The sequence below is a fragment of the Bos grunniens genome, chromosome 11 (genome assembly GCF_055505025.1).
Source record: "Bos grunniens cultivar Pamir isolate PY7600 chromosome 11, Bosgru_T2T1.0, whole genome shotgun sequence".
NCBI classification, from domain to species: domain Eukaryota; kingdom Metazoa; phylum Chordata; class Mammalia; order Artiodactyla; family Bovidae; genus Bos; species Bos grunniens.
In genome coordinates, this window is record NC_141175.1 from 93,259,702 (window position 1) to 93,272,438 (window position 12,737).

Consider the following 12,737-nt stretch of genomic DNA (forward strand, 5'->3'; position numbering starts at 1 on the left):
AATTCACACATATAACATTGTAAACAGTTTCTCCTTCAGAAACTTCCAAATCACTCTGATTTCTGGCCAACAAAAAGGCATAGGGAGAATGTATGCAGGCCCGTACAATGTATCTTTGTTCTTTTAAAGGTCTGTGTAAAATCACAGGTGCCATAGCAACCAATGTTTTCCGTAACTCAGGCCGCGTGGGACCCGTTCCATCGAAGCTCACTAAAGGAGGAACCCATCCATTAGCATGTCACCTGCTGCTGCTGCTGCTGCTGTGTCGCTTCAGTCATGTCCGACTCTGTGCGACCCCAGAGACGGCAGCCCAGCGGGCTTCCCTGTCCCTGTGCTTCTCCAGGCAAGAACACTGGAGTGGGTTGCCATTTCCTTCTCCAATGCATGAAAGTGAAAAGTGAAAGTGAAGGCGTTCAGTCATGTCCAACTCTAGCGACCCCATGGACTGTAGCCCACCAGGCTCCTCCGTCCATGGGGTTTTCCAGGCAAAAGTACTGGAGTGGGATGCCATTGACTAAAGGCATAGGGAGAAATGAATTATTCCATGTGGACCTATAAGGTTCTACATAAATCAAGCCCCATCATTGATTTGAAAGATAGGGGCACCCCTATTTGATCAGAAAATATCTGGTGGCAACAATGGGAATAGGTGACCTTAGGGCATACAAGCAATTTTTCCAATGAGGAAAGCCTCAAGTCCTGCCTATGCTTTCCCAGACTTGCAGTCCTTGTTCATCAGAGTCTGGAGTGGGGAGTGCACAGCTCGGATAGTCCTTTAAATGAGGGGCTGCCTTTTTTAAGGCATCAAATAGTCTTTCTTGTGCCCCCAGCATCAGCAGCTGTAAAGACCAAAAGTCTCTCTTGCCATCGCTTCTTGGAGAATCAGTAAGCATGCCTTTCAAGGAAGTGTTAACACATCCATTCAAAACTGGAGAGCTGCTCCTTGTAAAGAGGAAGGTATGGCAAACAAATAGATGGATAAATGGACACGCCTGAAAAATTGAAGGGAGTGCTGACCACTGTTTTAACATTATCAGGATAGATAGAAGCCCCACCCAAAAGAAGAGTATCATTAACAAAAATACGAATGGGCTCATTCATCCAATCAACAGACTGGAAAGAAGGTGGACTAGGCAAATAGGCCCAATGAACCTTTTCTGCGCTAGAAGGCCTCGGCTGACAAGCCAACACAGCAAGCATAGCCACAAACATTACTATAGGATGGCCTCATGTCTCCCCCTTTTTATTAATTCTTTAGCCTGCTGAGTGAGACGTTTCAGCTGGCCCCAAGTTGGTACCGTGTTGGAGGTGGTTGCTTGAGTATGATAACGGCGACAAGGTGGAGCAGAATACGTTTGAAGTCGATCAGCATGTCTCTCCTGAAGTGCCAGGTGCCTGAAGCGATGTACTAGTGGTGAAGCCTCAGGTGAAGGGTCACTTGCCCTTTGGCTTTTCCCTGGCTCCTTCAGGCCTGGACTCAACGAGCTTTTGGTCTTCCCATGTTTTTTAAGTCCCGGACTCCAGGGCCCCAGAGATCTCAGTGACCTCAGGGGTCTTTGTGATCCTGGAGGTCTCATGGGGCTGGACAGTGTGTCAGGAATCCGGACAGGAGAAGTGGAATCCTGTAGAAACACACAAGCACACCCTCTCCCACAAGTTAGCAACACATCTGGCCCTTTTCACTCTCTGGTAAGGAGGTCTTTTCACTTGACCAGGGCCGAGTCGTAGCCCCTTCAGGAATCCAGTGTCTCATCATTGTAGTCTGCCCCTGTGTGTCTATGTTTAAATGATTAATTACAAAGCATGGTGTAAAACGTGATGTGCAGAGGAATACTTAAATTCTCCCTGCTTTAGTTTAGCTATCTGATTTTTTAAAGTTTGGTGCGCCCTTTCCACTATGGCTTGACCTTGGGGATTATAAGGTATTCCTGTTGAATGTACTCTGGAAAATTGTTGACAAAATCTCTTAAAAGCAGCAGAAGTATAAGGCGGGGCGTTATCTGTTTTCATTTGTTTGGGGAGTCCTATTTGGGAAAAACATTGAAACAAGTGCTGAATTACATCTCTTGCTGCTTCACCTGATCTAGCAGAGGCTATAATAACATGAGAAAAGGTATCCACAGTAACATGCACAAAGGACAGTTTTCCAAAGGCCAGGATATGAGTTACGTCCATTTGCCAGAGAGCATTAGGCCTAAGGCCTTGAGGATTTACTCCTAATGGTGGAGATGGATTAAATGTTGGGCAGTTTGAACATAACTATTTGTCTAGCTGTTTCCCTAGGGATATGAAATTCATACCTTAAACCAGCTGCATTTTGATGGTGAATTTTGTGAGAATTTTTGGCCTTGTCAATCTTTTTATGTAAGTTTAAAGCAATTACTTTAGTTAATGCATCTGCCAAAGCATTTCCTTCATGCAAAGGGCCGGGCAAGCTGGAATGGGCTCTAATATGTCCCACAAAATATTTCTTATCTCTATGCTTAATCTCTTTCTGTAAATCAGATAACAAGGAGAAGATAGTAGTTTTATTTTCTGGAATATTAGCGGTCTCTATATGAGGAAACAACCCTACAATATATTGGGAGTCAGTCAAAAGATTGAAGGTGTGGTCTCTTAAATGTTGAAAAGCCCAAATAACTGCTGTAACTCAGCCCTCTGGGCAGATGTCTCTTCAGTTACCTGAACATGGGATTTTCTATCAGTAATTGTGACTGCTTTACTGTTAGAGGAACCATCTGTGAAAACTAATTGCCCCTTCCAAAGGTTGAATAGAAAATTTCTTCGGAAAAATCACTGGATGAGTTTTCAAAAAATGCAAAAGGGGGCTTGAGGGCAAATGAAACAAAATTTGACCCCAGGAATCTATCAGGGCAACTTGCCAATCATCACTATTTTGTAAAAGAAATTGCAATTGATCCTTATTGAATGGAATCACTATATTTGCTACTTCTTTTCCAAAAAGTTCCACACTTCTTTTTCTATGTTTTATAATTAATTGTGCCACCAAGCTGGGATAAGATAAAACTATTTTTCTTGGGGTCACTGGTAGATGGAGCCATTCCAATGGAGTTTCTTGCCACAAGCATCCTGTAGGCGTATGCTCCGTGGTGAGAATAATTAAATCCCATCCTCTGGTAATATTAACCCTAATTAACTGATCATTTAAAGCCTCATCCACTTTAACAAGAGCCAACTCTGCCTCACTAGTCAATTCTCTCTTAGAACTGGGATTAGGATCACCTTTTAAGCAATTAAACAAAGGCTTCAAATCTGCACTAGTCAGTTTTAAATGTGGGCGTATCCAATTAATATCTCCTAATAATTTTTGGAAATCATTTAAAGTTAGTAAACGATCTCTCTGCAGCTGCAAAGGGGCTGCAGTATGGGTATTTAACACCTTCCCTAAATAAGAAAAAGGAGGATTTACTTGTATCTTATCTGGAGCTATCTTTAAACCCCAGTTTTCCAAAGCCTCAATCAATTCAGATAAAATTTGTTGCAACAAGGCTCTGTCCTTTTGAGCTGCCAAAATATCATCCATACAATGTATCAAATATAAATCCTTATACTTTCTTCTAACATTTTGCACAGCTTGGTCTACAAATTTCTGACACAAGGTGGGGCTATTTTTCATTCCCTGAGGCAAAACCTTCCATTGAAACCTTCTATGCTGCTGCTGCTAAGTCACTTCAGTCCTGTCCGACTCTGTGCGACCCCATAGACGGCAGCCCACCAGGCTTCCCCGTCCCTGGGATTCTCCTGGCAAGAACACTGGAGTGGGTTGCCTTTTCCTTCTCCAATGCATCAAAGTGAAAAGTGAAAGTCAAGTCGCTCAGTCGTGTCCGACCCTCAGCGACCCCATGGACTGCAGCCTACCAGGCTCCTCCGTCCGTGGCATTTTCAAGGCAAGAGTACTGGAGTGGGGTGCCATTGCCTTCTCCAAGAAACCTTCTAGGGCTGTTTAAAATTAGCTGAAGGGAGACTGAAGGCAAACTGCTTACAATCTTGATCAGCCAGGGGAATGGTAAAGAAACAATTCTGTAGATCTATAACTATCACATTATACTGAAAAGGCACAACCACTGGGGAAGGGAGGCCTGGCTGGAGGGCCCCCATGTCTTCCATAGTTGCGTTTATAGCTCTGAAATCTTGTAACAATTCTCCATTTTCTTGATTTCTTCTTAATAACAAAAATAGGAGTATTCCAGGGGCTATTAGAAGGCTCTGTATGGCCGGCTGCCAGTTGTTCCACAACTAAATCCTCAGCTGCCTGTAGCTTTTTAGCTGTTAAGGGCCATTGTTCCACCCATACCAGATAGTCAGATTTCCAGGTAATAGGGTCGGCAGCAAGAGCAACAGCCTCTAGGATAAATCTGAACATCCTAGACCTTCTGTATTTTTGTTAGGAACCGCCTCTAACGGAGACACAATTTTCTGCTGATCTTCACCAAGCCCCTTATCAGGATTATACCTCATTTGCAGCATTTGATTAGTAACCTTTTTATCTGGGCTATATAAAAGCATTCCCATCTGAGATAATATATCTCTCGCCCATAAAGAAAAAGGTAGTGAAGGAATCACATATGGACAAAAGGTGCCTTGTGCCCCCTTCTCATCTGACCAGGTTAAAATTTGTGAGCTCTTAGCAACCGAGGGCACTGACCCTATTCCTACCAGGCCGGCATGGGTCAAGCGTGTTGGCCAAGACAAGGGCCAATCTTTTCCAGCAATGCAAGAGACATCTGCTCCAGGATCTAACAGCCCTGACATTTTATTCCCTTGAATTAAAAGATCTTTCAAAGGCCTTGAAGCTGTAATTTCCTGCACCCAAAAGGCTAGATCATTAGATCCAAATGCTCCGTGGCCCCTAGCTTGAGAAGTCAAGTTTTTTTTCTGTCTGATAATAAGGTAAAAGCAAAAGCTGTGTTACTCTTTGACCGTTATTAATTTGCACAGTTTGGATAGGTGGCGAGATCAAAACTTTAATTTCCCCAATATAATCAGAATCTACTACACCAGGCACCACCGAAATTCCTTGAAAAGAAAGCGAGCTATGCCCCAGCACAAGTCCTTCAATGCCCTCAGTTAGGGGGCCAACCGCTCCCGTTGGAATCGGAGTAACCGGCACGTCAGGGGTTAATATCGTTGCCAAGTCCCCAGATCATTCCCTTCTCTCCTAACCTGGGTGAGGCCCCCCTAAGGGGGTTTTCTCCTAGGAGCATGCTCTGCATATTGTGCAAGCGTCTGCTTTAAAAGCTCCTGTGTTCAAAAAAACTTTTAATCTTCCTCAGCCTTAGGCAACGCTTTGGGAGGCTTCGGGGGCAAAGTGGGGAACTCCTGGGCCCTGGGAGGCGCAAACGGAGGCCACGGCGACGGGCGATCGACTTAAATCAGAAAGTAGTGGATAAGTTTTTAAAGGTTTGCGTAGAGGGGGAGGGGGCTCGCCAGGGCGCCCTGCCGCAGCGTCCTGTAAGCCCTCTCCTTCCTCAGGAGGTAGAGCACAGTCTCCCTCCTTTTCTTCGTCAATGGCAGAAAATATGATCTGCAGAGAAGGTGGAGACCCACCACCCACTGCTATAGCCTCCCCCGTAGGCTGTCTAACAGCCTCGTGACGGGGGTCCAGGACATTCCTAATCATATTCCACAGAGCAAAAGCATCTATAGGAACCTTTTCTGGCCCATGCAAAGTATAAGACAAACGTAGAAATTTAGACAGTCTTCCTGTGCTTTCTTTAATGCCTCTATGGGATAACATGTGAAGTAATATTTCAATAAACATTTGTCTATTATTAGATGCAGAGAAACCCATTCTTCTAGAGAATATTCTTATTCATTCTGTACCATCCTCACCCTGCCTAAACTGCAGAAGGGTGCCGGCCACTCACAGGCACAATCCTAACCGCCCGGCGTTACAATCTCAAATTACCTACCCTTCAATGTCCCCTGTTCAGGCGCCACTTGCCGGAGCCCAGCTTCAGCAGCCAGGGATTCAACCTGAAGGGGTGAGCGGTGTCGGTGAGAAACTGAGGCAGCCTCTCATTTTTCTTGGACTGCCTGTTTATTTCAAGCTTATGATTCTCTTTTATACTTTTACAAAAGCATTAGGTCAGAGGTTTGATATTTTTAGTTCCCATTGACCCAGATTTATTTTTCTCCAAAAATCATTGTTGCCCCTCAACAGGAGTTCCTTCCTCAGCGATTCTCTTATCTACTTTTTCACATGTGTCCTTGTGAATACACTGTAACTCATGCTAATGCCTGGGCTGCATACCACATCCCTCAGTTTATTTCTTGTCTTTCTAAGTCCTGTTTGCCCCTAGTATCCTAAGCTCACCATTTCTTAGAAAGGGCTTCTAGCTAATAATATCTCTAAAGTCCCTAATTTCTATAAGCTATAGTAGAATATGCTAACATTACAGCAATCCTTAACTCTTTAGCTTCTAACTATTTTAATTATTCCTAAACCCTAAATTCAGCAAACTCCTTTGCCATAAACACTTTTCTCACAAATGGGCTTCAGATAGCAATCCCTCCCATGGCCTCAAGCTGCAGCCTGCATGCTCATCCTGGAACAGTCTTTTGTAAAAGTCCTTGAACAAATGTCAATGATTAACTTTATGAATTATTCTTTGAGCACAGCTGCAGAAGCCTTCGGAGAAGGCGATGGCACCCCACTCCAGTACTTTTGCCTGGAAAATCCCATGGACGGAGGAGCCTGGTGGGCTGCAGTCCATGGGGTCGCTAGAGTTGGACATGACTGAGCGACTTCACTTCCACTTTTCACTTTCATGCATTGGAGAAGGAAATGGCAACCCACTCCAGTGTTCTTGCCTGGAGAATCCCAGGGACGGGGGAGCCTGGTGGGCTGCCATCCATGGGGTTGCACAGAGTCGGACACGACTGAAGCGACTTAGCAGCAGCAGCAGCAGAAGGCTTTATGCCTTCTCATGCTCCTCTCAAAAACAATAAGCACCTTAATATTCTCTTCAGTCAACTCAGCCGAGGAAAGGAAAAAACAAGTCAGAATCATAAAGCCTAACTCCTTCATTCCGGGTCCATGCCTACGGAACAAAGGGAGCGGGTAAACAGGTATATCACTTCTCGCTAAAAACTAGCAAGGGGGCACTCTTTCTATCCCCTTCTGATGTCTATGTCAGAAGCTTTCACTATCTCTTTTCTACTTTAAAAAAGCTTTATTACACAAAATCTTCAAATGATCAAGACTTGTCTTGTCTCTGGACCTGGATAGAATCTCTCCTCCAGAGGCCACAAATCCTGGTGTGGCACAGGGCTCATAGCTGCAACCTTTCGCTTCTTCATATCTTTAGTTGTAGAAGGTATTTGTATTAGCCTTCTGGTTATTTGCATTCACAGCTGCTTTGTAATTAGTTGTGATTTTGGAGTGACTTTGGGAGGAGGTGAGCTCAGAGTCTTCCTACTCTGCCGGCTTAGCCAAGCTCCCCCATGTATGAACTTTTTAAGAACCCCAAAGCAGTGTATGACACAGAAGCTCTATCTGTTTCTCCCCACTGCTAAATCAAAACCCCTGGTGACATTACCGCCCAGCTTTCTTCCTCTTCTGTGCCTGAGAAGAAGTGTGACTTCCCCTCCTCTGCAAAGTGAGGTTCCCTATTACTGGTCCGGATCCCACGCTGCCCTATTTGCCTCATAAGGCTGTTGGTTCCTTTATTAGGGATTCTGCCTCTACTCTCTTCAACTCTTCACTCTCCACTGGATCCACCGAATAAATATTCAACATTTGTATACCACCCGTGGGCTTCCCTGGTAGCTCAGTCAGTAAAGAAGTTGCCTGCAGTGGATGAGACCCAGGTTCAATCCCTGGGTCAGAAAGATCCCTTGGAGGAGGAAATGGCAACCCACTTCCATATTCTTGCCTGGAAAATCCTATGGACAGAGGAGCCTGGCGGGCTACAGTCCACGGGGTGGCAAGAGTCAGACATGACTTAGCAACTAAACCACCACCATGTTACTCTAACCTCCTCCAAGTATTGGCCCAGTTTTCTGTTTCCCTGCTTAACTGCACTTCTTTCGAGAGCTGTGTGTGCCATGCCCTCACCTCTTACTAATTCTTCAGTGTTTTCAATGGCAGTTTCTGCACCCTCCACTGCATAGAAACCCATTTTGCTAGGTCACTTTATGCTGCCCGAGCCAACGCTGATTTCTTTGTCCATGTTTTGCTGGACTTTCTGTGGCGTTCTAGGCTGTTGACCACTTCTCTTTTCTTGTAATAAATGCTTCCTCTCTTGGCATGACACTACATTACCCTGGCTTTCTCCTAACTCCTTAGTCTTCTCAAACTTCTTTACCAACACCATTGTTCTTCCTCCCATCATCTGAACTCTAATGCTATATGCTCTTCAAGGAGCCATTCATAGACTCTTCTCTTCTCCCATTAAATCCACATCCCATCCATTTCCATGACTTTTGACATTGCTTCATATATGATGATCCTTAAATAAATACTGATCGTCCAGATGTTTCTTCTGGGCCTCAGATTCCTGTATGTAATGACTAGTTTGATATTTCTAACTTGGATGGTTCATAGGAATCTCAAAATTAATATATACCGAAGAAATTTTTCATTCCAATTTCATCATTCTTTTTCATCTGGGTAAATTTCATTCAGGTGGAAATAACTGTCTTTGGCCACACTGTACAGCATGAGGGATCTTAGTTCCCCAATCATGCACCAAACCCATGTGGCCTGCAGTGGAAGGGCAGAGTCCTAACTGGACCACCAGGAAATTCTCAGGCAGAAGAAGCTCTATCTTTCTTGCTACCTTTTCTTCATTCACTGCTTCCTGTCTCCCAACACATTCTAATTCATCACAAAATCCTGTTGATTCTATCTCTAAATCAGTAGTCTTGGAATATCATGGATATGTCCATATCCATTTCGAGAAGCTTACCCCAAGCCACCATCATCTTTTTGTTTGACTCCTGCCTAACCTCCAAACTGGTTTTCCTTTGTCAACTCTTTCCTCCCATCAATCTTCTCTCCAGGTAGCAGTAAAAATGATTTATAAATGAGTATAGGATAATATCTCACACTTGGACACAAATTGCACCTCTCCTCATGATGGAAAACTGTCAATGGCTTATTTCACTTAAAAATACAATAAAACCTTCACTGTGATTTCAAGACCTTGCATGATCTATCTCCTCACTAACTTACCCTTGAACTGCTTTTACACTCACTCACTACATTGATATCCCTCCTTCTGTCAGTACTTAGAGCACCCAATCTCTTTTTTTCCCTCTCAGGAAGTTTGTGCAACCGGTAAGCTCTGCCTAGAATGTTCTTTCTGACATCCTTTGCCTGGCTAACTCTGTCAGTGCTAGGTTCTCGAATCATGTCCTCAGCATGGACGTCTCTCTGCCTTCCTGTACCTGACAGCCCAGTGTGTTCCATTGTAACAGCCCAATTTGTAAATATATATTTATTTGGGTGTTTATTGGCTTAATGTCAGTTTTTTTCCCTGAATATATTTAATTTCTGTGATGGTAGAGAGCAGGCTGATTTTGTTTGTCACTGTATATTAGTTCCTGGCCCATAGTCGATACTCAGTAAGTGTTGAATGAATTTCCTGTTGAATATAACATACATAATGATAAGTTCTCCAACCTAAGGCCAGGATCAATTGTCTGTTTTTCTGTAACTGTCCCTACTCCCTTAATCCCTAATATAGGCAGAATGTACCATTTCTTCCTACAAGCTTTTAATGTCACATGAACAATAAATAAATCACTGTTCTTGTAAATTATTGAGATTTGGGGGGTTGCTCATTGCCATCGTTTAACCCAATGTAGAAATGAGATAGACGCATTTCCTTGAAGTAACTAGTTCTGCGGAGAAAATGTGAGCAAAAGTCACTTGGTCATATCTTTCCAGGCTTCAGAAATCATACTTCTGTGTCCAAATGTGGTGTGGTAGTAAGGAATCAGGAACGAAGTGTAGGGAAGATTAGATATTTATGGAATGTGAAGTCCAGTGGGTCTTAGAAAGCATCACTACGAACAAAGCTAGTGGAGGTGATGGAATTCCAGTTGAGCTACTTCAAATCCTTAAAGATGATGCTGTGAAAGTGCTGCACTCAATATGCCAGCAAATTTGGAAAACTCAGCAGTGGCCACAGGACTGGAAAAGGGCAGTTTTCATTCCAATCCCAAAGGCAATGCCGAAGAATACTCAAACTACCACACAATTGCATTCATCTCACACGCTAATAAAGTAATGTTCAAAATTCTCCAAGCCAGGCTTCAGCAATATGTGAACCATGAACTTCCAGATGTTCAAGCTGGTTTTAGAAAAGGCAGAGGAATCAGAGATCAAATTGCCAACATCCTCTGGATCATGGAAAAAGCAAGAGAGTTCCAAAAAAACATCTATTTCTGCTTTATTGACTATGCCTAAGCCTTTAACTGTGTGGATCACAATAAACTGTGGAAAATTCTGAAAGAGATGGGAATACCAGACCACTTGACCTGCGTCTTGAGAAACCTGTATGCAGGTCAGGAAGCAACAGTTAGAACTGGACATGAAACAACAGACTGGTTCCAAATAGGAAAAGGAGTAAGTCAAGGCTGTATATTGTCACCCTGCTTATTTAACTTACATGCAGAGTACATCATGAGAAATGCTGGGCTGGAGGAAGCACAAGCTGGAATCATGATTGCCAGCAGAAATATTGATAACCTCAGATATGCAGATGACACCACCCTTATGGCAGAAAGTGAAGAGGAACTCAAAAGCCTCTTGATGAAAGTGAAAGAGGAGAGTGAAAAAGTTGGCTTAAAGCTCAACATTCAGAAAACAAAGATCATGGCATCTGGTCCCATCACTTCATGGGAAATAGATGGGGAAACAGTGGAAACAGTGTCAGACTTTATGTTTTTGGACTCCAAAATCACTGCAGATGGTGACTGCAGCCATGAAATTAAAAGACTCTTACTCCTTGGAAGGAAAGTTATGACCAACCTAGATAGCATATTCCAAAGCAGAGACATTACTTTGCCAACAAAAGTTCGTCTAGTCAAGGCTATGGTTTTTCCAGTGGTCATGTATGGATGTGAGAGTTGGACTGTGAAGAAGGCTGAGCGCCGAAGAATTGATGCTTTTGAGCTGTGGTGTTGGAGAAGACTCTTGAGAGTCCCTTGGACTGCAAGGAGATCCAACCAGTCCATTCTAAAGGAGATCAGTCCTGGGTGTTCTTTGGAAGGAATGATGCTAAAGTTGAAACTCCAATACTTTGGCCACCTCATGCGAAGAGTTGACTCATTGGAAAAGACTCGGATGCTGGGAGGGATTGGAGGCAGGGGGAGAAGGGGACGATAGAGGATGAGATGGCTGGATGGCATCACTGACTCGATGGACGTGAGTCTGAGTGAACTCCGGGAGTTGGTGGTGGACAGGGAGGCCTGGTGTGCTGCGATTCATGGGGTCGCAAAGAGTTGGACACGACTGAGCAACTGAACTGAACTGAACTGAACTGAAAGAGAATAAAATTGCACAGAAGACCTTTTGCATTTAATGTAAATACGCCTTAACTCTCCCATCCAAATCCTTACACTGCTTTTGGGTCACTAAGTGTTTTCTTGGATAGGATCAGACCTAAGGATTCTGAAGTCCTGGATGTCAGAGACTCAGTCCTGTCTCTGCTTGGCTCCCCACATGTGCAGAACATTGTGCACTTACTGTAGCAGCGTGGCCTAAGGCAGGCTCTTGGGAGGGGTTCATGCTCCTCTGCCCATCTGCTTGTTGCTGATGTATCCCACTATGGGACTCAGGACCTCTCCCCTAGGAAGTGCCTATGTGACATTACCAGTGTACTGACAGATGCATTTGACTTGGGAGAGTGGCTAAATGACAGAATAAAATACTGCCAAGCTCCAACTACTGCTTCAGGAAACATTGTCTGAGTACCTTCTCTATTTCTGGCAATTAACGAACACCTTAAAACCATCAGGTAAGGAAAGTATCATCTGCATTAGACAGATGGGGACGCTGGTTTAGAGATCATAGGGATCTTATGCATGGGTGCAGAGCTAGTGAGTGGAGAACAAGAGATTTGAACACAAATATTTGAATCTCTCTTCCTCTCTGTCTAAGTATATATTAATGATGTTGCGCATACAACTAAATGTACAACTCATTGCATAGCATTCTCTTCTTTAGATCTCGTACCTGGGATCTTTCTCTTGAAATCTCTTCCTACTGGCCTGGTGTTGAAGGATATTTTTCAATGTCTTGGAAATTGTTGTTTTCTGACAAAAATCAGTTCACAGAAGTTTGATGGAAGAGCCTGGAGGGGCAAGTCTTGGGAATCAAAACAGTGAAAACTTCTTTCCCGTTGGTTACTCCAGTACAAGCTGTGCTGGGCTGATGGAAGGAGACAGAGACTCATAGAGCTCCCAGTTGAAGCCACTGGCCAAGACAGTCCTCTCAGGGTTGCTTCACACACCCGAGCCAGCACCTAGTGTCCGCTTGAATACAGTGGGATAATCCAGAGGCAGAGACCAGCTGCTAGGTCTGTCTCCCCAGGACACTGCTCAGAACTAATTGTGGGCTTCCTAAATTGGAAAGCACAGTAAATTAAGGGGACCTGCTGGGGCGGTACCAGGCACCCACAGCTCAGACAATGCCACCCACCACTTCACCTGCTGCTGTCATACCTGTCCTTAAGGTGCTCTCCTGACTCTTGAAGGTGCCTAAT

General features: G+C 44.1%; 1 pseudogene; it reads right to left on the bottom strand.

Moving 5' to 3' along the window:
* Nucleotides 1–703: 703 nt before the first annotated feature.
* On the bottom strand, nt 704–8,144 carry LOC147363550 (endogenous retrovirus group K member 113 Env polyprotein-like; annotated as a pseudogene).
* Between the last annotated feature and the right edge of the window lie 4,593 nt (nt 8,145–12,737).